Source organism: Grampus griseus (genome assembly GCF_964374135.1).
Source record: "Grampus griseus genome assembly, chromosome: 17".
Classification (NCBI taxonomy): Eukaryota; Metazoa; Chordata; class Mammalia; order Artiodactyla; family Delphinidae; genus Grampus; species Grampus griseus.
In genome coordinates this window covers 17,320,888-17,345,553 of record NC_139011.1, presented here as the reverse complement: position 1 = coordinate 17,345,553, position 24,666 = coordinate 17,320,888, and the positions used below count along the sequence as shown (strand labels likewise).

Below are 24,666 nucleotides of genomic sequence, written 5' to 3'. Positions count from 1 at the left end.
GCAAGAGGAAGCAAAAAAAAAAATCTAGTTTGTGTTTTTAACGTAGTTCTGCACAGCACCAGCTACAAGGCAAGATGGGCCATGTCAAAAGTCAGACTGGAAAATTGAAGCTCTGGATTAGCCAGGTTAAGTGCACCTGGTGCAACAATTTTTATGCGCCAGTTCTTGGCATTAAACCTTGATATAAATTCTACGTTGTGAACATGTTTATGTAGGCCAAGAGCAGGAGAGATGAAAAAATTATCTGTACAATTCAGAAAAAAAACTCCTCCCTAGAAAGTAAAAGAGGACAATTAGAGCTGAATCTGCCGATTTTTAATCTACATTCTTTATATTTATTATAATTTAGCCAACTCAACCATGTAAACCTCATACTAACCTGTAGAGTGAACTGGAAAGCTGAAAAAAAAAGGCAGGAAAAATACGTTCAATTCATAGACAGGATTAGGTAGATTCAGATCACAGAACAAAATGATGTACTGAATTGTATTTATCCAAATTATACAAATGAATTTTTTTTCACTTTCCAGGTTACCTAGCTTGGGAAAACACTGCCAGAATCCCCCCAAATTATTCCTTTTTGATATTAATATGTCCTCCAGTGCTGGATGCCTAGTGTTTTCTTTCAAGGACTAGCATTCCTCCTTTTTAATCTTATGAAAAAATTGTACTTTTCTACTCCCTGGCCTTGCTTCTCAATGATTTCTGTTTTGTACACAAAAATATGTATTCTACTCCCGAAGCGTGACAGGCTTTTTGGCCTTTTCTAGAAGAAATGAAAAAAAGTTAAAATATTGAAAATTGAAGCAGTTTTTCAAAGAAATAAACTACAAATTTTTAAAAGGGAGAGAGAGAGGAAACATTTTATTCCTTCTATAATGAGCAGCAGCAGTTAATCAAGCTCCACATTCTGGGTAGGATTTTTAAGTATGATTTTTTTCCATAATGTATTTTAATTTTTAAAAAGGAAGCACAGGTGTATTTTGAGAGAGAAGTAAAATATAGCAAATGCAGAACTGGTTTTAACAATTGGTATACAATATTTTGAAGCAGTGTAATTATTTAAAAATGCAGCGTAACCAACAGCCTGTAAAATTTCTTTCGGCATTTCATTTGGTAAAGTTAAGTAGGAAGTCTTTCTTAAATAAAAGCTAGCTGTCAACACAGTCCATAAGTTAGATTGTATATGTTTTTGTTTTTATAATTTTTATTTTATATTGGAGCGTAGTTGATTAACAATGTTGTGTCAGCTTCTGGTGTACAGCAAAGTGATTCAATTATACATACACATGTGTTTATTCTTTTTCAAATTCTTCTCCCATTTAGGTTGTTACAGAATATTGAGCAGCATTTCCTGTGCTATACAGTAGGTCCTTGTTGGTTAACTATTTTATTTTATTTTTGATATTGCTACTTTATAAAAATTTATTTATTTTATTTTTTGTTGCATTGGGTATTTGTTGCAGCAAGCAGGGCTACTCTTCGTTGTGGTGCGTGGGCTTCTCATTGTGGTAGCTTCTCTTGTTGTGAAGTGTGGGCTCTAGGCACGCGGGCTTCAGTAGTTGTGGCACGCAGGCTCAGTAGTTGTGGCTCGTGGGCTCTAGAGTGCGGGCTCAGTAGTTGTGGCACACGGGCTTAGTTGCTCCGCGACATGTGAGCTCTTCTGGGACCAGGGATCGAACCTGTGTCCCCTGCATTGGCAGGTGGATTCTTAACCACTGCGCCTCCAGGGAAAGTCCATCTATTTTAAATATAGAGGTTGTATGTGTTGAAAGAACTTTTCCTTGAGTTTCCAAAATCCATTTCTTCCATGATAACCCACATAAAGCATGGCTAGTGAGGTATACAGGAGCAAAACACTGTTAGGTGGATGTGCTGTAGGAATAATTGCATAACCAAAATTCTTTTCACTTTTACAGAAATAACAGGGTAAATCTGAGCTTCCTCTTGTTGAGGAGGCATAATTTGGCAGAATCAAAATAAACCCATAGAAATGTCTTTGTAAAAGTCCCAGCAGCAGTGATATGTCTCCTTTGTTGCCATAATCTGACGCCACAGTTCTGTACAATCAGCACAGCTCCTAGAGGAAGAAGGCTTTGTGTATGTCTGCAAACCTCAATGTAAGATTATATATCAAGCATCATGTCGTACTGTTGTTTCTTCTTCTGCCTGCCACATTTTTTGATAAAAACGACATACAGTGTCAAAACCACTACCCAACAGCATATATAGATGGATGATGAAATAGTTAGAACTTTCTTTTTGGATTCTGAGAATAACTTTTTAGATTCCTCATAAATGGTGAAAATCAAGCCACCCAGAAGGATTACAGACCAAACCAATACTGGAATGAGTCCCATGAAGTTAACAACAATGGTTTTCCTTCCAGATGTGCCCCATCAGGTTTGTTTATGGTTAAAATTGCAAACATCTTAACAGGAAGTAAACTTGACATGTATAACACTGTGTAGGAGGACATGAAGAGCATGACAATATTTCCTCTAAGGCAGGTAGCAGAGATGATTTTATGAGAGCTACTAACTTGATGGTTAACAAGAAGAGGAGGATGTTCCAAACGTTACCCCTGTAGAAGAACCGGATTACTGTGGCAATGAGAAAGAAAGGGAAGAACCCAGTGATGACTGCTTCATAGGTCATCCACAAGTGATGTTTATGAAACTACATGGCATTGTACAGCCACTCTCGGAAGTAGGACTTGCTCCAACGGGTCTGCTGGTTTAACCATCTGAGATATTCTATAGGTGTTTCAGTAAGGCACTTGGATCGAGCTGTGTATTTTGTTGCATAGCCCAGACTCAGCACTCGGTTCGTTAGATGTCTGTCATCTCCAAAACTACACTGGCTGCCCATAAATTCTTGATTGTACCAGTCTTCCACAAATTCATGCAATAAGGAGTTTCTGTACATTCCCAGAGGTCCACTAATGCACTGGACACATCCAAAATAAGACTGACAGGCCCTTTCTATGTTAAAAAGCCATTCAGTACCTCACACTGCTGAGGAAAGAGATCCAGGAATCATACTTGTTTAAAATCTGCAAGAAAAATAAAAGTAACTAAAAATAATTAAATAAAGGTAAAACTCAGCTAAAAATTCCAAAAAAATCTGCACCATCTTGAGGTCATTACCTAGTGTTTTGTTATTTTATTTGCCCATTTTGGCTTTCTTCCTATTTTTGACATGGTCATATTTTATTTTCTCTGATCCTGTAGTACTGGATTGTTTGATAAGTGGAGTGCATATATTGGGACTCATTGATAATAAATATTTTTTTCTACTTCATCATCCTCTGTAATTTTTTGCTATGATTTTTTGTTCCTGTTCTTGTTGTTATGTTATAATATTGAGGGGTTTTTTAGGCTTAATTCTCAGCTCCTAAGTTCTCTGCCACTCTTTCTTACCATCTAATATTTGAAAATTTTTAAGTCCTATTCTCTCCCACTCTGGTTAATTTCCAACTCATGCAATTCTGCTAATTTTCCTTCTCCTTCCTCCCTACTTTTTTGCAATGCCAATGATAAAATGGTTTGCTCTGGCTTCTACCCAAAACTTGAATCCTGAAATAAGGCTCTATACAAAGGCTGTTGAAAATTATCAGTTTTTTCTTGGCAATATTTCATAATTATCTCCTCTGTCTCAACTTTGTTCAGTTTTCATCTGAATTTTGCATGCTTCTTTTTTATCACCAGGCTATTTCTGTGTCCATCTAGTGCGTTTTCTTCCCCTTCAGTATTACCATGCATATAAATATGGGTTATACAGCAATGCAATGCAATTTAAAACTTTAAATTTAAAGTTATATTTCCATATGCTTCTCATCTTTTGCTAAAAGCTAATTGCACTTTTGCAAAGGAGTCATTTTAAACCTCACATATTTTCACATCTTTGTTTTCCCATCCCATACATTTCAATATTAATATTGATAACGATTAATAACAATATTAATGTTTGTTTCACTAATTGTTTCCGCATTGATAGCAAATAATAGGAAGTAAATAATTGGAAAACCATGGGTTTTAAATACATAGGTATGAGATGTAGAATCCATTCCCTGCCATACTTCCATTTTTTAACCCTTGTATTAAATGGGTTCCAACATCATTTTATCAGAACGTTAAGTTATGGCTCAAGAAGAGATGGTGGAAACCATACACACTTACATTATATTTCAGATGACTTATCAGCCACCACATATGTGAGTTATAACCCAGGATTAAGCAAAGAAATCATAAATTATTTTAATTTAAACAAGAGAAGACACAGTAAAGTGTGTTCGAGGCACATTCTAATGTGTCTCCAGCACCAAAACCAATACGTGGCACAGAGTTTGGTGTGTAGTAAATATATGTCCAAGGACTCAATGAGTGAGGGTGCTACTAAAAGTGACTCATGCAAAAAGTGAAGCCATATGTACCTGGACATCTCCCCGGACACCTCCAACGTTGGGGTCTTCTTCTGAAACTGTTACCATCTCCACAGTTGAGGCAGAGTCAAGCATAGTGTCTGAATCACAAACCTGCAAAGAAGAAGTAAGAAGTAAATTAAAGAAGAGAAGATGATGAGTGTACTCCATGTAGTCAAAAGTGGGCATATATATGATATCTTTCAATACTCTGGCATTAGCCTGGAAGGATAACTCAGTCACCCATCTCCCAAGACATTGCTAAGGGGGATTACCTTAACACTTCTGGGGAAATTGAAACTCAGTTACACAAGATCAGTGAGCAAAACACTTGGCTTAAAAAGATGACTCCTTTGATGAGGTCTTTTCTTGGACTTATTTGATTTTGATTGGTTTGGGTCTTGAGGACCATGGCTCTAAAGTGCTCTTCAGACATTGGGAATTATCCTGCTTATAATAGTCACCGTACTCTCCCTGGTGTGTTGTATTCTCTCAAAAGCTTTAAATACATGTTCACAGTCACTAAGTGCCAAGCAAATGTTCCTAAAAAATATCTCCTAATTTTTTTAAAGAACAGTTCCTTAAATTTTGATCACATTTCTGTTAAGGTGAGAGTCTAATCTAAATGTGGAAATTGTTAAAAAGAAACAACAGGCCCAAAATGGAGTCAGTTGTGCTTGGCCCCATGTCAGCAAACCAAGACTTAATATTGAACCTAATTATAATTTAAGCCTCTGCAAGGAATGTGACTTTCAAGCAGTCAATATGGAATTACCTGGTCAGCACTAGTGAGGAAATCTGCCGGATAGAAGCCCCAGCTTCTCCCAAAAGAAGGTAACCTTGCCTGAAACAATCCACTTTTTGCTAGAAACTTCCTTTTTCCAGCCCTTTCTGCCAGAAAACAAAACAAAACAAAGCAAATAAAAAAAACCAAAACCCTTCCATTATGTACAGCTTCTCAGAGCTCCTATCTGCTAAGATGGGATGCTGCCTGACTCATGAATCATTAAATAAAGCCAATTATTGGACCTTCAAATTTACTCAGTTGAATTGTGTTTTGTTTTTTAATATTATTCTTTTCTGGGAATGTAGCAAGGCCATGGTAGATATAAATTGATCAGAGCTAACATGTAATGAACCAGTTTCACATCCCATCCAAACAATAAATGACATGGTTGGCAGATATGGGCGTATTATCTGTAATTCCCATTATTTTGCCAACAAGTCTGGCAGCCCTAGATGGAATTTAATCAAGACTTAGCCTAATTATTTATATCACAAGCAATTATTTTTACAGTTTTTTCACTACTTTATAAAAATAGTAGGGATTTGATATACCAGTTTTGAAAAAAAAAAACTAAGAAAATAATTTGTAGAAGCATAAACTCTCACAGTTGAAGGAGAATTTATACATATGTAGCACGACCTGCTCACGTAATAAGTTAAGGAATCCCAGCATTTTAAAAACTGCGTCTGTGTCAGTTTTACTAATTGGTGTTTTTTTCTGAAAAGATTATATACTAATAAAAATGTTGGTGAAAACAGCAATTTAACTGCATTATTGGAACATATGACTTAAGAAGTATATAGGGTATCCGGTTATAAAAACTGAACTCATCACCTCTCTAGATTTAACTCATTATAGCAATTTTGGGTTAACTTCTGAATTTTTAATTTTATATTGCTTATTTAGAAGCATAATAAATATATTTTCTAAATAAAACCCGTTTATTGTTTTCTTGGCCTTCTATATTGGCCCAGCATGGTCTCACTTTTCTAGGGGAAACAATTTAGACAAAAACTAGGCATAAGGCTTTCATTGTAGAAAATAGGATTTTTCTAATACTTCAGTTTATACTCAAGGGTTCCAAGCCTCAGAAACCTAAGCAAATTCCTCCAATAGCGATATTTTGCTCTCTCATGCCTTGTCTGTCACTGTTTGGTATACAGCTATAAGCCTGGCAGGCCAGTAACTAGGGTAGTAGAAAGTGAAGGCATAATTTCAAAGCCACCTTTCCACCTCTCAGCATCCAGAGTTTATGGCCACACCCACCTCTATTGACTCAAGCTGGGAAAGGTAAAACCAGAAAGCTAAAATAAGACTAAAAACAACAGGAAGGGGGCAACCTAGAATTAATGTTCAAGTAACTCCGCCTGCTTGTAAGATAAGCAAGCCAAGGGAACTGCCTCTGTGAAATGACTAAACTTGAACCAAACTTCTGAGGTTCTGCATATCTAAATTGGCCCTGCCCCTCCCAGTTTCCAACAGCAAAGTGCCAGAAGTTCTCAGAGAGAGATTGTTCACATGGTGAGTTTAACTGTCAGAAGGGAAAGCTCTCAGAAATCTCCTGGGAGGGGTTTGTTATAGTGGGATCAAAGAGTTTTCTAAAGAAGTTCAATTTCTGGATGTTCTTTGGTGATAGAATGCCAACTAGAAAACCACCGTCGATGACAGTCTGTGAAAGCATGTATGTTCATGGATATAACAGTATTAATTTGTTTGTGTGTAAAGGGTATAACTCTAGCCCTTCTTAAAATCAGTCTAGTAAAAACAGGATTTCTAGCTGTCTCCTCACCAATTAATGAGAAGTGTGCGATTTCACGAATGTTGGCTGTTTAGCTCTGGGCTAGAAACTGTGGGAGAAATACACCAGTTCACAAGTAGCTTAACCTCACACTGGGAAAAACCACAGGACTGATTTGCACACAGGAAACAATTGGAGAACAAATCAAAATGTCTTTCTGTCCACGCTGAATGTATCACTGTAATTTGTTTAAACTACATGATCGCCAGTCATAAGATTTCTCACTAGGAGATATGGAAATGAGGCAAAGTCACTAAATTTTGACTAAAATGAGCGGAAAATGTCAAGACAAGAAGACGTTATTGGGAGGAACCAGCCACCTCAGTCTTAACCACAGAATCATCGGCTAAATTGCTTAAGACCATGGCTCCCTGTCCTTCACTGTTCTAGCCAAGAGACAGTGCCGCCGCTTTCTCCGTATCTAAAACAGGAGTTGGCGAACTAAGGTCTACGGACGAGTCTGCCTTCCCACCAATTTCTGTATGGCCTGGGGGTTAAAAATAGCTTTTACCTTTTTAAATAGCTGAAAAAAAATTGAAAAATAATTTTTTGTGATACATGGAAATTATATGAAATTCAAATTCCAGTGGCCATAAATAAAGTTTTATTGGAACCCAGTCATGCACATTCAGTTTCATATTATCTATGGCTGCTTTCACACTAAAACAGCAAAGTTGAATAGCTGCAACACAGACCATATAGCCCGCAAAGCTTAATGGTTTCTATCAGGCCTTTTACAAGCAAGTATGCCAACCCTGAGCCTAAAAGAATTGGTTGGGGAGCCGGGGGTGGGTCTCTTTCATAAAAAAACAAAGAACAAACTAAAAGAACAAGTTGAGATAAAGTATGTTCTAAGTCTCCATTTAACTCTACTAGAGGTTTTTACGATTGCCTCTATCTCCTATTCTTATAATAGGCCAAGATTTGACTATTACAACAAATCAAGAGGCTTACTACTTTTATGACCTTGAACAAACTGTTACCATCATCATGATACCAGAGTGGTACACTGTATGTAAAAGTACTCGGTAAATTACAAAGGCTCACAGAAAAGTCATATATGCCATTAGTATAGGGTAATAATCTTTAATTGTTTATACTTGCTAAGTAAACCCACTTATCACCATGAACAGGTGACTCAGTAAAGAGAATCACCAAAAGGAACATGAGAATGGATTACATATCAAGAATATCTTATCACAATGAACAAGTTCCAATGTATCCAAAACACCTATAGATATATAAATTGCTATAAATGTGTTAAATAAGCTGTTAGACTGAAGTCCATTCCAATTTATCTCACTGATCTTAGTTAATCTACCTCACAACAATTTAAATCAAAATATCCTGTAGAAATATTGTTAGTTATTCTACCATATGTTTTTCAACTTCTAAGACCCAAGTCTAAAATGCTGAGTATCCATGTTTCACCTTTTTTTAAACGTATTTCCTTTCAGACTGACTGATGGATTCTCCACCTCTGCCTGCCCCGCACCACTTCAAAGGGCTCTGAGAGCTACACAGCAAGAGGAAGCCTTAACTATTCTGGCTGCCTTCGATGAGGAAACAGGCTGAAGATTAATCAAGACTCATTCTGTTGCTACTGCTTTCACCCTCTGCCTGCTTGTAAACCTCAATCCTTTCTTAATCTTGACTCTTCACCTTAACCTGAACCCAGCGAGACTATTTCTTTCTACCACATTTTGAAACTACTCTTGATTGTGACCCAACTACCTAGTTTCCCTGCCACCACTTAACCACAAAATAAATGGAAAGTCCTCCTTACTCTTCCTTCCCCTGGGACATTTCTCTAGTGAAAAGGGGTCAGCCAGAACAACAACAACAAAAATTCACATATAGTTATTTACCAGCAAACACAATATGGTTCCAGCCCCCTGAAGTCCTAAGAGTACCAGACCAAAGTAAGCACATTACTGAAAGGAAAAGAAAGCACTATGCAAAATCTTGGAATCAGACAGATCTGAGTCACAATCCACCATTGACCAGTTATATTCATTTGGACTAGCTTCTTAACCTTAGACTCCTCACCTCATCTTTCTAAGTCCCCATCTCTTGGGTGAAAAATATGGATAATTATATCCACATCATAGGTTTATTGTGATGGAGAATTAGGTAATGTATTTATAGCACTTAAAAGGACTAGCTCATAGTAAATGCTCAATAAAAGGAAGGCATATATATATACTAAGAAGTGATAAATCAAAACCAGAGGCAGAAACTAAGGACACTAATCCAATGAGGAAAGGAGTTCTTATCATCACTGTAAATAAAATATGACACAGAGAGCAAAAACTAATGCCTGATCCAATGTCCAACAAACATAAACAAGTCAGTGTACCTGAAAAGGCAATGTAAGAATCCTTAGATTGGGCCATCTACTAAGGAAAGAATTATATTAGAGAAGAGTTTACAGCTGATTATGATTCATTTATAGCATGAATTATATCCTTGGAGTACAATGTATGAAAGTTCCTGTAGTAAAGGCTGGACCCGTGGAAATTTACAAAAGCATTTGTTGCATCTTGAGTCAGCATCTCTTCATTGACTTTGACCCTGCTGAATGTGATACTACTCAAAATGAAACATAATCTTTGGTTTTGGAAGTACATAAATATATATGACACAGTTTTATCTGTTTAATATAGGCCCTAAGAACTGCATTGTTTGATGAAAAAGAGTACATATGACTGGTAATTTGTGTGGGACCATATGCATGCAGAAGATGGGGGAAACCAAAGAACTGGGACAAAAAATAACCTTCATGGGGCTTTCCTGGTGGCGCAGTGGTTGGGAGTCCGCCTGCCGATGCAGGGGACACGGGTTCGTGCCCCAGTCTGGGAAGATCCCACATGCTGCGGAGCGGCTGGGCCCGTGAGCCATGGCCGCTGAGCCTGCGTGTCCAGAGTCTGGGCTCCGCAACAGGAGAGGAGCCCGCGGCCAGTGAGAGGCCCGCGTACCGCAAAAAAAAAAAAAAAAAAAAACTTTCACGAAAATAGAATATTGCACACAGTTGACCAAAAGCTCAATCAAAATTCACAGCTTATGGTCATTAATTATATTAAACAGACTTCTAGGACTTTATCAATATTACATGATATTTTCATTTAAAAAAATCTTTTTCTATTTATTTGCATTCTGGATAAATGGAACTTACATGTAAGCATGCAGCTAAATTTACCAGCTTCAGATTAAGCAACAAATACATAATGGCGAATGATGGGAGTGCAAATACAAAATCATAAAATCTAAGAATTTTAGAGCTAAAAAGCCCATTTGAAATTAATGAGTAAAATAATTTCAGAAAAAAAAAATGTCCTCACAGGAAAAAAAAAAGATAATCTTTCTTTTGGGAGAGAGATGGAGAATGGGGAGGACAATCCTCTCTTATAGTATTTGGTTTATGGTATAAGATCTCAAATCTAGCCAATGGAAAGCCTCTACTTCTGGATACCTATACAATTTGGCATTTCTTTATTACTCTTCTTGAAAGAGATTAGGAAGATATATTCCTTCTTTGGTAGGATGAATTACCCAAATTTTTATAAAATAATTCTGGTCTCTGCTCAACCTAGAATATCTTCAAAACATTGAATTTTTTAAAAAAGGAATCATTTGGTTATTCTCCTTTCCTTTTTAGGAAGGCTTAAATATAAGTGAAGTTTATAGAAGGTGTAAAGCAAAGGTGACAAGCCAGCTGGAAAAGTGAGAAACCAAATGTTGTCACCTCTAAGTCTTAAGCAATGAAACACCCTTATTCCAAATGTTTGGAATTCTTATTCTAAAAAAGGGAATCAGGAAATCCTATAATGGTGGCCTTTAAACACCAATCTAAACAACTAAGTTGAATCTAGATTCAGATTTTCCCTTTCCTAGTTCAATGTGCTCTTAATCTTATCCTATAAAATGAAGAATACAAAGAAACGTATTATATAACATTCTCAACATCGGCCCTCAGAATATTTAAGTTACTCTTAGACTTCCTATATAGAACAGGAACCAATCAAATATTATATACATTCAATTCTCATTATTCACAGTAGCTATGTTCTACCAAGTTTCTATGAACAATGAATTAGCAAATATCAAAATTTGCTTCCAGCAGAAATATAGGGTTAGAGTCCTCCAAGACTCTGATCACAATATTTTTGTCTAGTGATTAATGTCTAAACTTTTTTTATTTGTGCTTCTGTTTTAAAACACACACACACACACACACACACACACAATTCATTGACAGTGAACTCATGTCCAACTATAACTACACTATAACTCATGCCTGAGTAAAGCTCATCTAACAAACCTATTTTCTCCATAAAGCAATTATAGTCTTTGTGTGTTACGAACCCTGGATAGCACTTTGACGCTGCAGTTGGGGACCATTTTAAGCAAAAATATGGTATTTGTTACCATAACAAATAACTAAAGATGTTATACGTTTACTATCTAAAAACTGAGACAAGAAGGCAAGCATAATCTTGTTTGACTTTAGCAGGGAACGTGCAAATTGGGCAAATCAAATCTTTTGCCACTCTGCACGTGTCTGCAAATGACTACAAAAGCACTGCAACTGTTGATTTTGGGGTAGCGAATACAATTTAGTGAGTAGGTTAATTTACAAATACAGAATTCATAAATAATAAGGGTCAACTCTACTATTATGAATGATTCAGTCTTACTTTTCTCCTGCTTAGTGAATCTTGGATACCTAGGATGCTACCTGATTAAGTTAATAATAAAGTTGTCTCCTATATACTTTCCTTTTAGAAAATATTCGTATTTACAATAAGTCCCCTACCTATGAACGAGTTCTTTTCCAAGAGCATGTTCGATAAGTCCAATTTGTTCGTTAAGTCCAACAAAGTTAGCCTAGGTACCCAACTAACACAATCGGCTATATAGTACTTTACTGTAGTAGGTTTATAATACTTTTCACACAAATAATACATAAAAAAACAAACAATCACAAAAAATAAAGAAAACATTTTTAATCTTACAATACATTACCTTGAAAAGTACTGCAGTAGCAGCTACATCACTGCTGCTTTTATGCTTACTTCTGGACATCCTGGTCTTGAAATAAAGATACTGTTCTACTGTACTCTATACAGTACTGTACAGTAAAGTACACAAAAGCACAACCACTTGTAGAGGATGCACGCACATGACAAGGTATGCCAGACACATGAACTAACTTATGTGATTGGACATGCGAACACATGTTCGCATCTTTGAAAGTTTGCAACTCGAAGGTTCGTATTTAGGGGACTTACTGTATTAACACAGTTGTCTCCTATATACTTTCTTTTTAGAAAATGTTCATATTTACAGTATTGTATATTTTCCACGTGGGAAATCCCTAATGCACACTTCCTGAGATAATTTTTCTCTTTCATCACACAGACTGATAGCCATTTACATTGTAAAATCCACATTCAGTGACAGGAGATATGTTAAAGCAATTAAATAATCTAGATGTCACAGGATACTTAAAGTCTTCTGATATTGTAGATTTAAAAAATGATGCAAAAAGGCAAGTATAACATAATTTAAAATTTCTTCTTTTAAAGAGTTTTTTGGTGTGGGCCATTTTTAAAGTCTTTATTGAATTTGTTACAATATTGCTTTTGTTTTACTTTTTGGTTCTTTGGCCACAAGGTGTGTGGGATCTTAGGGATCACCAACCAGGGATTGAACCCACATCCCCTGCATTGGAAGGTAAAGTCTTAACCACTGGACTGCCAGGAAAGTCCCTCAAATTTTTTTTTAAAAAGAAGGGGACTGTTTTACCTTCCCGTTGTTGTTTCATCTATATTTTTATTTTTTCTAACATATCTGTTAGTTTTCTAATCTTATTTTATTTTTTACTCTTTGTTATTGTTCTACTCCTTTTTTTCTTCTTTTTTTTTTTTTTTTGCCACCCTGTGCAGCTTGTGGGATCTTGGTTCACGAGCCAGGGGTCAGGCCTGAGCTTCTGCAGTGGGAGCTCTGAGTCCAAACAACTGGACTAACAGAGAACCTCAGACCCCAGGGAATATTCATCGGAGTGAGGTCTCCCAGAGGTCTTCATCTCAGCACCAAGACCCAGCTCTACCCAACAGCCTACAAACTCCAGTGCTGGAAGCTTCAGGCCAAACAACCAGTAAGACAGGAACGCAATCCCACCCATAAAGAAAAAAAAAAAAAAAAAATGAAGCAACAAAAATAGTCACAGATGAAGGAGCAAGGTAAAAACCTATAAGACCAAATAAATGAAGAGGAAATAGTACCATGTGTAAAATAGGTAGTTAGTGGGAATCTGCTGTATAGCACAGGGAGTTCAGCTTAGTGCTCTGTGAAGACCTAGATGGGTGGGAGTCGGGTGGGAGAGGGAGGCCCAAGAGGGAGGGGATACAGGTATACATATAGCTGATTCACTTCATTGTACAGCAGAAACTAACACAGCATTGTAAAGCAATTATATATCAATTAAAAAATAAATTTAAAAGATTAAATTAAATTTTAAAAAAAGAAGGGAAAAAAGAGAGATATATGCTAGAAAGTATTATATTTGACAATCTATGTTTGAGTCAAGTATTTTCTGCAGATGATTTTAATTTTGCTCATTGTGATTTTCTACATTTTTAAAAAACACACTGCCCTAATCATGTGTTATTTTGGCAAATAAAAAAGCTAACATAAATACTAATTTGAAAAGATAAGAAAGACTTTTGCCCTACCTTGAGCCATATCTAGACAGAACAGAATCTGTCCTTCTTTGAAAAAAAAAAAGTTTCTCCAGAAAATACTTTGATTCAAAATTAAGAAAATCTTCCTCATCCTCCTCTTTATTTCTCATTCTCCACGTCTTTGTTTTGTCATTTTGTTATTTTTCTTCTTCTGTTTTTCTATCTTCTCTGTCTCTGAAAGGAGCCACTAGCATCACGGATGAATTCTCTACCACATTGCATTTATCCTAGACTAAATCTTCCCTCAATATTCCAGGTCAGTATTAATTATTTGAGGGGCTATAAAACTGAGACAGTAGTCAGTAGAGAAGACTAGAAATGACAGCTGAGAAAGATAGAGGAAGAGGTGATAACTGATAAAGATTGGTCTGGAATAGACCAGAGGATGCCTACCCAGAGAGCCCAGGAGAGTAGATGGAAGGTTACCCTTGAGATAGGAAGGGTACCTTTGAAACTGTAAGCAGGAGAGAGTAAAGAAGATCTTGACAACCTTCAGAACACATATTTTTGATATTCTCTTTCATAGGAGGCAAGATCATAGGTAGTTAAGCAGGGAGGAGTTTGGGTAAGGCCTTGGCCAAGTGGTGAAAATATGAAATAAGAGACATGAGAACAATAAGCAAAACATTTACTCAAGGTCAAATCAAATGAAAAGAGTGCTGACCAGTGCTGAGGATCCAGCTGCAACTGGAAACCAATCATTTTGGCCATCTCTCTGCACAGTTAAACAGTGTTCTCTAGCCAGGTTAGCAAGTATGAGCAGATGGTCCATTTCTTCCCCTACCCCCATTCTCTCTTGTGTATTAGCACCTGAACTTTGCTTCCTTCCATCCCGAACCAACTTGAACTCCACATTCAATCACTTGTAATGCTCAGGAGTCAATAACCTCAACTCCTCCCCCTTTGTCTTTCTGTGGCTCCTGCTCTGCAACTCTTGGACCTTGGGTCAGTCAGAATGGTAGATGAGAGTATATTTTTTATTCAATATTTATTGAAGTATAGTTGATTTACAATGTTGTGTTAATTTCAGGTGTACAGCAAAGTAAATCTGTTATACATATATTTAAATTTTAGAAATTTCCACTGCTATAGGGCAAGGATGGTTAAGTATCTGGGGATTTCATGAGGGATGACTGAATGGAATTTACTGGTCTCAGAATGCCAAAAGATTTTTTACCCGGTTTAGATGGTTGGAATGGGCTGAGAGTCTACAAAGGATTCAGGGCCCAGTTAACAGCTGCTGCTAGGGTCAGTCTATCTGGAGGCTTCACCCTGAAGGAAGGAAATTTCTCAAGCCTGGTTAGGTCTGTAGCAGGAAGGCTATTCTAACATTTCATACTTTATATTATTTTTTTCCTGGACAGGTACAATGTCAAGTTGTCAAGAATACAAGCAAAATTCAAAACAAAAAAGATGGGAGATGTAGATTTAGGAAGAGCAGGTTTAAAAAAAAAAAAAAAAGGAAACCCCACACGATGAATTCTTGATTAGAAATAACAAATGTAATGACGGTTTTAACCAGAATTAAAGGGAAAATATCAAAATAGATGTTCTCTCCTTTTAGGTTTCATTCTTCAAATCCTCTGCAAGTTTCCAAGTCATCCCTTCCTTTAAATATTTCATTTTACTTTCTCATCTGGGCCTGAAGTTGCAAAAGGCAAATATGTAAAAATGTCCTGAGTTAATTACAACTACCTAAATTGTGATAGTTCTAGAAATTAGAAGAACTTGGGAGTGAAACTCTATCAACTCCCTAGAAGAGTGATTAATATGCAGATGACGTCAACTTAAGAAATGTTTCAAAACTCTTCAGAGATTAACTGAATTCACTGTGTGGTGGGCATTGACATGTACTATATTTTGAAGTAAGGACTAGATGATCATATAAGAAAATAACAATAGTATTGTCAGCAAACTTTTTAATAATATTAACAATACCATTATTAACAACTTTTGTTAAGTCCCTTTGGATACATGATTTGAAATAATTATCTCAAACCCTTTATGAGATTAGTTTCTTGTATCCAGATAACCGAGGTTTGGGAGGTGGTCTTGCTCAAGGTCAACCACCTACTAAAAACTGTGACTAGAATCTCAGTCAATTGACATTAAAGCCAGAGTCCATTTTTATCCCATTACACAAAGAGGTCCACTGGGCATCACTTCATGCCCATAAAGACCCCTAAAAAATATGATGCGTCCTCTGAAAACTAGAATTTTACTTTCAACAGAAGGCTAAGAGTGTCCAGTGGATTTTGTAAGCCAGAGACATTTCTCCCTTCTTGATATTATTATGACCAAAATCTAGTAAAGCATCTGCAGAAAATTACAACTAGAAAACTCACAGGAGAGATTGGTTGAAGATGGTGGAGTAGAAGGATGTGTGCTCACTCCCTCTTGCAAGAGCACCAGAATCACAACTAACTGCTGAACAATCATCGAAAGGAAGACACTGGAACTCAACAAAAAAGATACCCCACATCGAAAGACAAAGGAGAAGCTGCAGTGAGATGGTAGGAGGGGTGCAATCACAGTAAAGTCAAATCCCATAACTGCTGGGTGGGTGACCCACAAACTGGAGAACACTTATACCACAGAAGTCCACCCACTGGAGTGAAGGTTCTGAGGCTGACATCAGGCTTCCCAACCTGGGAGTCTGGCAACAGGAGGAGGAATTCCCAGAGAATAAGACTTTGAGGGCTAGCGGGATTTGACTTCAGGACTTTGACAGGACTGGGGGAAACAGAGACTCCACTCTTGGAGGGCACACACAAAGTAGTGTGTGCATCAGGACCCAGGGGGAAGGAGCAGTGACCACATAGGAGACTGAACCAGACCTATCTGCTAGTGTTGGATGGTCTCCTGCAGATGCAGGGGGTGGCTGTGGCTCACTGAGGGGAAGGACACTGGCAGCAGAAGTTCTGGGAAGTACTCCTTGGCATGAGCCCTCCCAGAGTCTGCCACTAGCCCCACCAAAGGGCCTGTAGACTCCAGTGCTGGTTTGCTCCAGGCCACAAAAAATAGGGAGGGAACTCAGCTCCACCCATCAGCAGAAAAGCAGATTAAAGTTTTACTGAGCTCTGCCCACCAGAGCAACACCCAGCTCTAACCTCCATGAGTCCCTCCCGTCAGGAAATGTGCACAAGCCTCTTAGATAGCCTCATCTCCCAGGGGGCAGACAGCAGAAGCAAGAAGAGCTACAATCCTGCAGCCTGTGAAACGAAAACCACATTCACAGAAAGACAGACAAAGTGAAAAGGCAGAAGACTATCTACCAGATGAAGGAACAAATAAAACCCCAGAAAACCAACTAAATGAAGTGGAGATAGACAACCTTCCAGAAAAAGAATTCAGAATAATGATAGTGAAGATGATCCAGAACCTCGGAAAAAGAATGGAGGCAAAGATCAAGAAGATGCAAGAAATGTTTAACAAAGACTTAGAAGAATTAAAGAACAAACACCTACAAGAATTAAAGAACAAACAAACAGAGATGAACAATACAGTAAGTGAAATGAAAAATGCACTAGAAGGAATCAATAGCAGAATATCTGAGGCAGAGGAACGGATAAGTGACCTGGAAGACAGAATGGTGGAATTCACTGCTCTGGAACAGAATAAAGAAAAAAGAATGAAAGGAAATGAAGACACTAAGAGACCACTGGGACAACATTAAATGCACCAACATTTGTATTATGGGGGTCCCAGAAGGAGAAGAGAGAGAGAAAGGACCTGAGAAAATATTTGAAGGTATTATAGTTGAAAACTTCCCTAACATGGGAAAGGAAATAGCTGCCACCCAAGTCCAAAAAGTGCAGAGAGTCCCAGGCAGGATAAACCCAAGGCGAAACACGCCGAGACACATAGTAATCAAATTGACAAAAATTAAAGACAGAAAAATTATTAAAAGCAACAAGGGGAAAATGACAAATAACATACAAGGGAATTCCCATAAGGTTAACTGCTGATTTCTCAGCAGAATCTCTACAAGCCAGAGGGAGTGGCATGATATATTTAAAGTGATGAAAGGGAAGAACGTACAACCAAGATTACTCTACCCAGCAAGGATCTCATTCAGGTTCAACGGAGAAATCAAAAGCTTTCCAGACAAACAAAAGCTAAAAGAATTCAGCACCACCAAACCAGCTCTACAACAAATGCTAAAGGAACTTCTCTAAGTGGGAAACACAAGAGACGATAAGGACCTACAAAAACAAACCCAAAACAATTAAGAAAATGGTAATAGTAACATACATATCGATAATCACCATAAATGTGAATGGATTAAATGCCCCAACCAAAAGACAGAGGCTCGCTGGATGGATACAAAAACAAGACCCATATACATGCTGTCTACAAGAGACCCACTTTAGACCTAGAGATACATACAGACTGAAAGTGAGGGGATGGAAAAAGATATTCCATTCAAATGGAAATCAAAAGAAAGCTGGAGTAGCAATTCTCATATCAGACAGAATAGACTTTAAAATAAAGAATGTTGTAAGAGACAAGGAAAGACACTACATATTGATCAAGGGGTCAATCCAAGAAAAAGATATAACAATTATAAATATTTATACACCCAACATAGGAGCACCTCAATACATAAGGCAAATGCTAACAGCTATAAAAGAGGAAATCGACAGTAATACAATAATAGTAGGGGACTTTAACAACTCACTTACACCAATGGACAGATCATCTACACAAATGGACAGATCATCCAGAGAGAAAATTAATAAGGAAATACAAGCTTTAAATGACACAGTAGACCTGATAGATTTGATTGACATTTATAGGACATTCCATCCGAAAACAGCAGACCACACTTTCTTCTCAAGTGCGCATGGAACAGTCTTCAGGATACATCACATCTTGGGTCACAAATCAAGTCTCGGTAAATTTAAGAAAATTGAAATCATATCAAGCATCTTTTCTGACCACAACGCTATGAGGTTAGAAATCAGTTACAGGGAAAAAAACGTAAAAAACACAAACACATGGAGGCTAAAGAATATGTTACTAAATAACCAAGAGATTTGATCAGAAGAAATCAAAGAAGAAATAAAAAAAAATACCTAGAGACAAATGATGATGAAAACATGACGATCCAAAACCTATGGGATGCAGCAAAAGAAGGTCCAAGAGGGAAGTTTATAGCAATACAAGCCTACCTACCTCAAGAGAAAAGAAAAATCTCAAATAAACAATCTAACCTTACACCTAAAGGAACTAGAGAAAGAAGAAAAAACAAAACCCAAAGTTAGTAGAAGGAAAGAAATCATAAAGATCAGAGCAGAAATAAATGAAATAGAAAGAAAGAAAACAATAGCAAAGAACAATAAAACTAAAAGTTGGTTCTTTGAGAAAATAAACAAAATTGATAAACCTTTAGCCAGACTAATCAAGAAAAATGGGGAGAGGACTCAAATCAATAAAATTAGAAATGAAAAAGAAGTTACAATGGACACCACAGATATACAAAACTTCATAAGAGACTACTACAAGCAACTCTATGCCAATAAATAGGACAACCTGGAAGAAATGGACAAATTCTTAGAAAGATATAACCTTCCAACACTGAACCAGGAAGAAACAGAAAATATGAACAGACCAATCACAAGCACTGAAATTGAAGCTGTGATTAAAAACCTTCCAACAAACAAAAGTCCAGGACCAGATGGCTTCACAGGTGAATTCTATCAAACATTTAGAGAAGAGCTAACACTCATCCTTCTCAAACTCTTCCAAAAAATTGCAGAGGAAAGAACACTCCCAAACTCATTCTCTGAGGCCACCATCATCCTGATACCAAAACCAGACAAAAACACTTCAAAAAAAGAAAATTACAGACCAATATCACTGATGAATATAGATGAAAAATGCTCAACAAAATACTAGCAAACAGAATCCAACAGCACATTAAAGGATCATACATCATGATCAAGTGGGATTTATCCCAGGGATGCAAGGATTCGTCAATATATGCAAATCAATCTATGTGATACACCATATTAACAAATGGAAGGATAAAAAATGTATGATAGCCTCAATAGATGTAGAAAAAGCTTTTGACAAAATTCAACACCCATTTATGATTAAAACTCTCTATAAAGTGGGCATAGAGGGATCTTACCTCAACATAATAAAGGTCATATATGACAAACCTACAGCAAGCATCAGTCTCAATGGTGAAAAACTGAAAGCACTTCCTCTAAGATCATGAGGAAGACAAGGATGTCCACTGTTGCCACTATTATTCAACCAAGTTTTGGAAGTCCTAGCCTCGGCAATCAGAGAAAAAAAAGAAATAAAAGTAATACAGATTGGAAAAGGAGAAGTAAAATTGTCACTGTTTGCAGGTGAAGTGATACTATACATAGAAAATCCTAAAGATGCCACCAGAAAACTACTAGAGCTAATCAAAGAATTTGGTAAAATTTCAGGATACAAAATTAATGCACAGAAATCTCTTGCATTCCTATACACTAACAACAAAAGATCAGAAAGAGAAATTAAGGACACACTCCCATTTACGACTGCAACTAAAAGAATAAAATACCTAGGAATAAACTACCTAAGAAGACAAAAGACCTGTAAGCAGAAAACTATAAGACACTGATGAAAGAAATCAAAGATGACACAAACAGATGGGGAGATATACCATGTTCTTGGATTGAAGACCAAAATGTAAGGCCAGACTCTATAAAACTCTTAGAGGAAAACATAGGAAGAACACTCTATGACATAAATCACAGCAAGATCCTTTTTGACCCACTTCCTAGAGAAATGGAAATAAGAACAAAAATAAACAAATGGGACTTAATGAAACTTAAAAGCTCTTGCACAGTAAAGGAAACCATAAACAAGACAAAAAGACAACCCCCAGAGTGGGAGAAAATATTTGCAACCAATCAATGGACAAAGGATTAATCTCCAAAATATATAAACAGCTCATGCAGCTCAATATTAAAAAATCAAACAACCCAATCAAAAAATGGGCAGAAGGCCTAAATGGATATTTCTCCAAAGAAGACATACAGATGGCCTCTTGGCACATGAAAATATGCTCTACATCACTAATTATTGGAGAAATGCAAATCAAAACTACAATGAGGTATTACCTCACACTGGTTAGAATGGGCATCATCAGAAAATCTACAAACAACAAATGCTGGAGAGGGTGTGGAGAAAAAGGAACTCTCTTGCACTGTTGGTGGGAATGTAAATTGATACAGCCACTATGGAGAAGAGTATGGAGGTTCCTTAAAAAACTAAAAATCGAATTACCATATGACCCAGCAATCCCACTACGGGGCATATACCCGGAGAAACCCATAATTCAAAAAGACACATGCACCCCAATGTTCATTGCAGCACTATTTACAATAGCCAGGACATGGAAGCAACCTAGATGCCCATCGACAGACAAATGGATAAAGAAGATGTGGTACATATATACAATGGAATATTACTAGGCTATAAAAAGGAGCAAAATTGGGTCATTTGTAGAGCTGTGGGTGGACCTAGAGACTGTCATACCTAGTATAGTAAGTCAGAAAGGGAAAAACAAATGTCGTATATTAACGCATATATGTGGAATCTAGAAAAATCGTACAAGAGGGAAGAGATAAGGGAACATATGTATATGTATAACTGATTCACTTTTTTATAAAGCAGAAGCTAACACACCATTGTAAAGCAATTATACTCCAATAAAGATGTTTAAAAAGAAGAAAAGAAAAAAAAAGAAAAATGGTACAGATGAACTGGTTTGCAAGGCAGAAATAGAGACACAGATGTAGAGAACAAATGTATGGAAACCAAGGCGGGAAAGCAGGGAGGGGGTGGTGGAATGAATTGGGAGATTGGGATTGACATATATACAGTAATATGTATAAAATAGATAACTAGTAAGAACCTGCTATGTAAAAAAATTAAATTAAATTAAATTTAAAAAACAAAGGAAGAAAACTCACAGGAGCCCTACTAACACTCTAAAAAAGAAAACCTCAATGACAGCTAGGAGAGGAGAAACCCAAGAGTGTGCAGGCAGGGAATTAATGAGAGACACAGCCTGTCTGATTTTCATGCAAGCAAACGACATCACAAATGTTTTCAAAGTTCAAGTTGCAGTGAATGAGGTAATGCTGTTTGGAAAGTGAAATAAACATGACTTAGGTTTTGCTCTGGAAAGTTGATCTCCCCCACCCTTTTTCATTTTCCTATTCTTTTTCTCTGTGTCTAAATTTTGAATTCCTTATCCTGTTAAATCAAAATTGTCTTCTCAGGCTTCCCTGGTGGAGCAGCGGTTGAGAGTCCACCTGCCAATGCAGGGGATACAGGTTCGTGCCCCGGTCCGGGAGGATCCCACATGCCGCAGAGTGGCTAGGCCCGTGAGCCACGGCCGCTGAGCCTGCGCGTCTGGAGCCTGTGCTCCGCAACGGGAGAGGCCACAACAGTGAGAGGCCTGCGTCCCGCAAAAAAAAAAAAAAAAAAAAAAAAAAAAAAATTTGTTTTCTCCATTCTCATTTTGCCTAGTCTCTGTGAAACACTTCCTTGGGCCTGCAGATTTTCTCAAGACACTTCTGCTGGGACAGACACTATTTTTTGGCAACGCTGGTGATTTTAAGATTGTGGAAAATAATAATGTTGGCACATCCAAGGTGGAAGAAAAGGTAAGATAGAGGGAGAGAAGGAAGGACGAGTCTCCTGTTCAAAATAATCTTGATTTCCAACCAATAACACTGTACAAGTTAAGCATTTTCATTGTCTTAACCATTTCATAAGATTTTTTTTCTCTCTTTTGGAATGTGCTTTCAACAGTCATGCTGTTTTCAGATGAACTGAAAGGAGTACTGTGTCATAGGACAAGTCATAGCATATGACTGGAGAGATACAAAAGATGCTTTATTTAAACGTATGTTTGTCCTGGAAGATGTGGAAACCTATGTGTACAGAATCCACACTTCGTCCCAGTGCTCTGAAAGCCGTGTACATGACTTCTCTTTTTCCACCCCATTTTTGCATGATGCAAAAATGTCTGTTGGACAAGACCAACTGTGTGACAAGTTGTGAGCTTTCTTTATGTGACCCATCTGTCTGACCAGGACCTTTCACGTGAAAGTTGTTTTTCCAGATATAAGTGGCTGATTTGTCCCTGCCCATGACTTCGCTGAAGATGTCCATCATGTAAAGGTCATCTTCCAAGTTTCCATCTGTGACCATGACAACTTTAATTCCAGGGTAGGTTAGCCTTTTCACAGATCGCAAACATTTCCATAAGTAGTCTGGATCTTCTTGATACGCAGCAATGCAAAGAGCAACAGTTTTGTTCAAGTTAACGGGGATATTTCAGTATTTCTTCATTTTTCAGTGCTCCAAAAAGGCAAACAGGTTTTGAATAAGGAAGTGTAAAGCTAAAAAGGCACCATATGGTCCAAAAGATAAATAGTAATCATCTGTATGGATAAATTGGTAGCCAACAATATAAGGAACTAACATTACAGTGAGGAGAGAGGCTCCAAAGAGCGTGGTTCCAGATATTCTCAGGAAACTTAGAAACTCCTCACAATGCATCTATAAAATAATCACATGATGCACTTGGTTAGCCACGCTTGTCCCATGCTTGTTATATACATAGCATCACAGGGAGAGCATTGGACTAGAAGCATTCCAGGTGTTCTAACCCTGAGTTTCTTTCCTTTTTTAAAAAAAACTTTTTATTTTATATTGGAGTATAGCCAATGTTGTGATAGTTTCAGGCACACAGCAAAGTGACTCAGCCATACATATACATGTATCCATTCTCCCCCAAACTCTCCTCCCATCCAGGCTGCCACATAACATTAAGCAGAGTTCCCTGTGCTATACAGTAGGTCCTTGTTGGTTATCAACTTTAAATATGGCAGTGTGTACATGTCGATCCCAAACTCCTTAATTATCCCTTCCACCCACCCTTCCCCCCTCATAACCATAAGTTTGTTCTCTAAGCCTGTGAGTCTGTTTCTGTTTTGTAAATAAGTTCATTTCTTTTTAGATTCTGCGTGTAAGGGATATCATACGATATTTCTCTTTGTCTGACTTACTTCACTCAGTATGACAATCTCTAGATGCATCTATGCTGCTGTAAATGGCATTATTTCTTTCTTTTAAAAGACTGAGTAAATTCCATTTTATATATGCACCTCATCTTCTTTATCCATTCCTCTGTCGATGGACATTTATAACCCTGAGTTTCTCACCTTAGTAGCTGTGGGACTTTCTGCACCTCAATTTGCTTATCTGCAAAACAGGTATAAGGATGCCCTTTCAGCACGCCTCAGAGGACTCTTTCAAACATCAGATGAGATGATGGTGCAACATACCACTGAAAATCATAATGTGTTAAACAAATATACGGATGCAGTGTTTTTAGTGTATTAGATTATCTTTCTAAGGATGCACTCTATGTATGGGGTCATAGATAAGTGTATAACCTGAACTTCCTAACAAGCAAGACACTTTCTTCCTGTACCATGGTGTTCCCTCACTCCCAATACTGACCAGTGAAAAATCCACAGGTTTTGCTGAATTTCCCATGTGTAATTCCATCTCACCTCTTATTCAAATCCCTCAGCTCACACTTTTTCCATGCACCCAGCTGAGGTTAAAGATCAGAATAACTGGATTCTCAGACTAGCTCTTCCATCAACTACCTATATAACCTAAAGCCAGTCACTTTATCTCTCTGGGCCTCAGTTTTGTTTTGTTTTTTTTGATTTTAATTTGTTAAATGAGGGAGTTTAGCCTTGATTATTCCCAAAGGCTCTGTTGACATTAAAAATACTTTATGCCTAGATATCCTGCACAGACTTCTATCAAACCCCTGCGATTCTGAATTGCGTTTCTTTGTTTGATGGCTGTATCCCCC

The 24,666-nt window shown here is 37.4% G+C and overlaps 1 pseudogene across 1 annotated transcript; it reads right to left on the bottom strand.

Annotated features, from left to right (window-relative positions):
* Positions 1–2,126: 2,126 nt before the first annotated feature.
* Positions 2,127–23,333, bottom strand: LOC309835709 (hyaluronan synthase 2-like; annotated as a pseudogene). The gene is made up of 3 exons: positions 22,713–23,333; positions 4,436–4,537; positions 2,127–3,055 (listed from the first exon to the last, which is right to left on the bottom strand). The product of its transcript is annotated as a hyaluronan synthase 2-like (transcript).
* Positions 23,334–24,666: the final 1,333 nt, after the last annotated feature.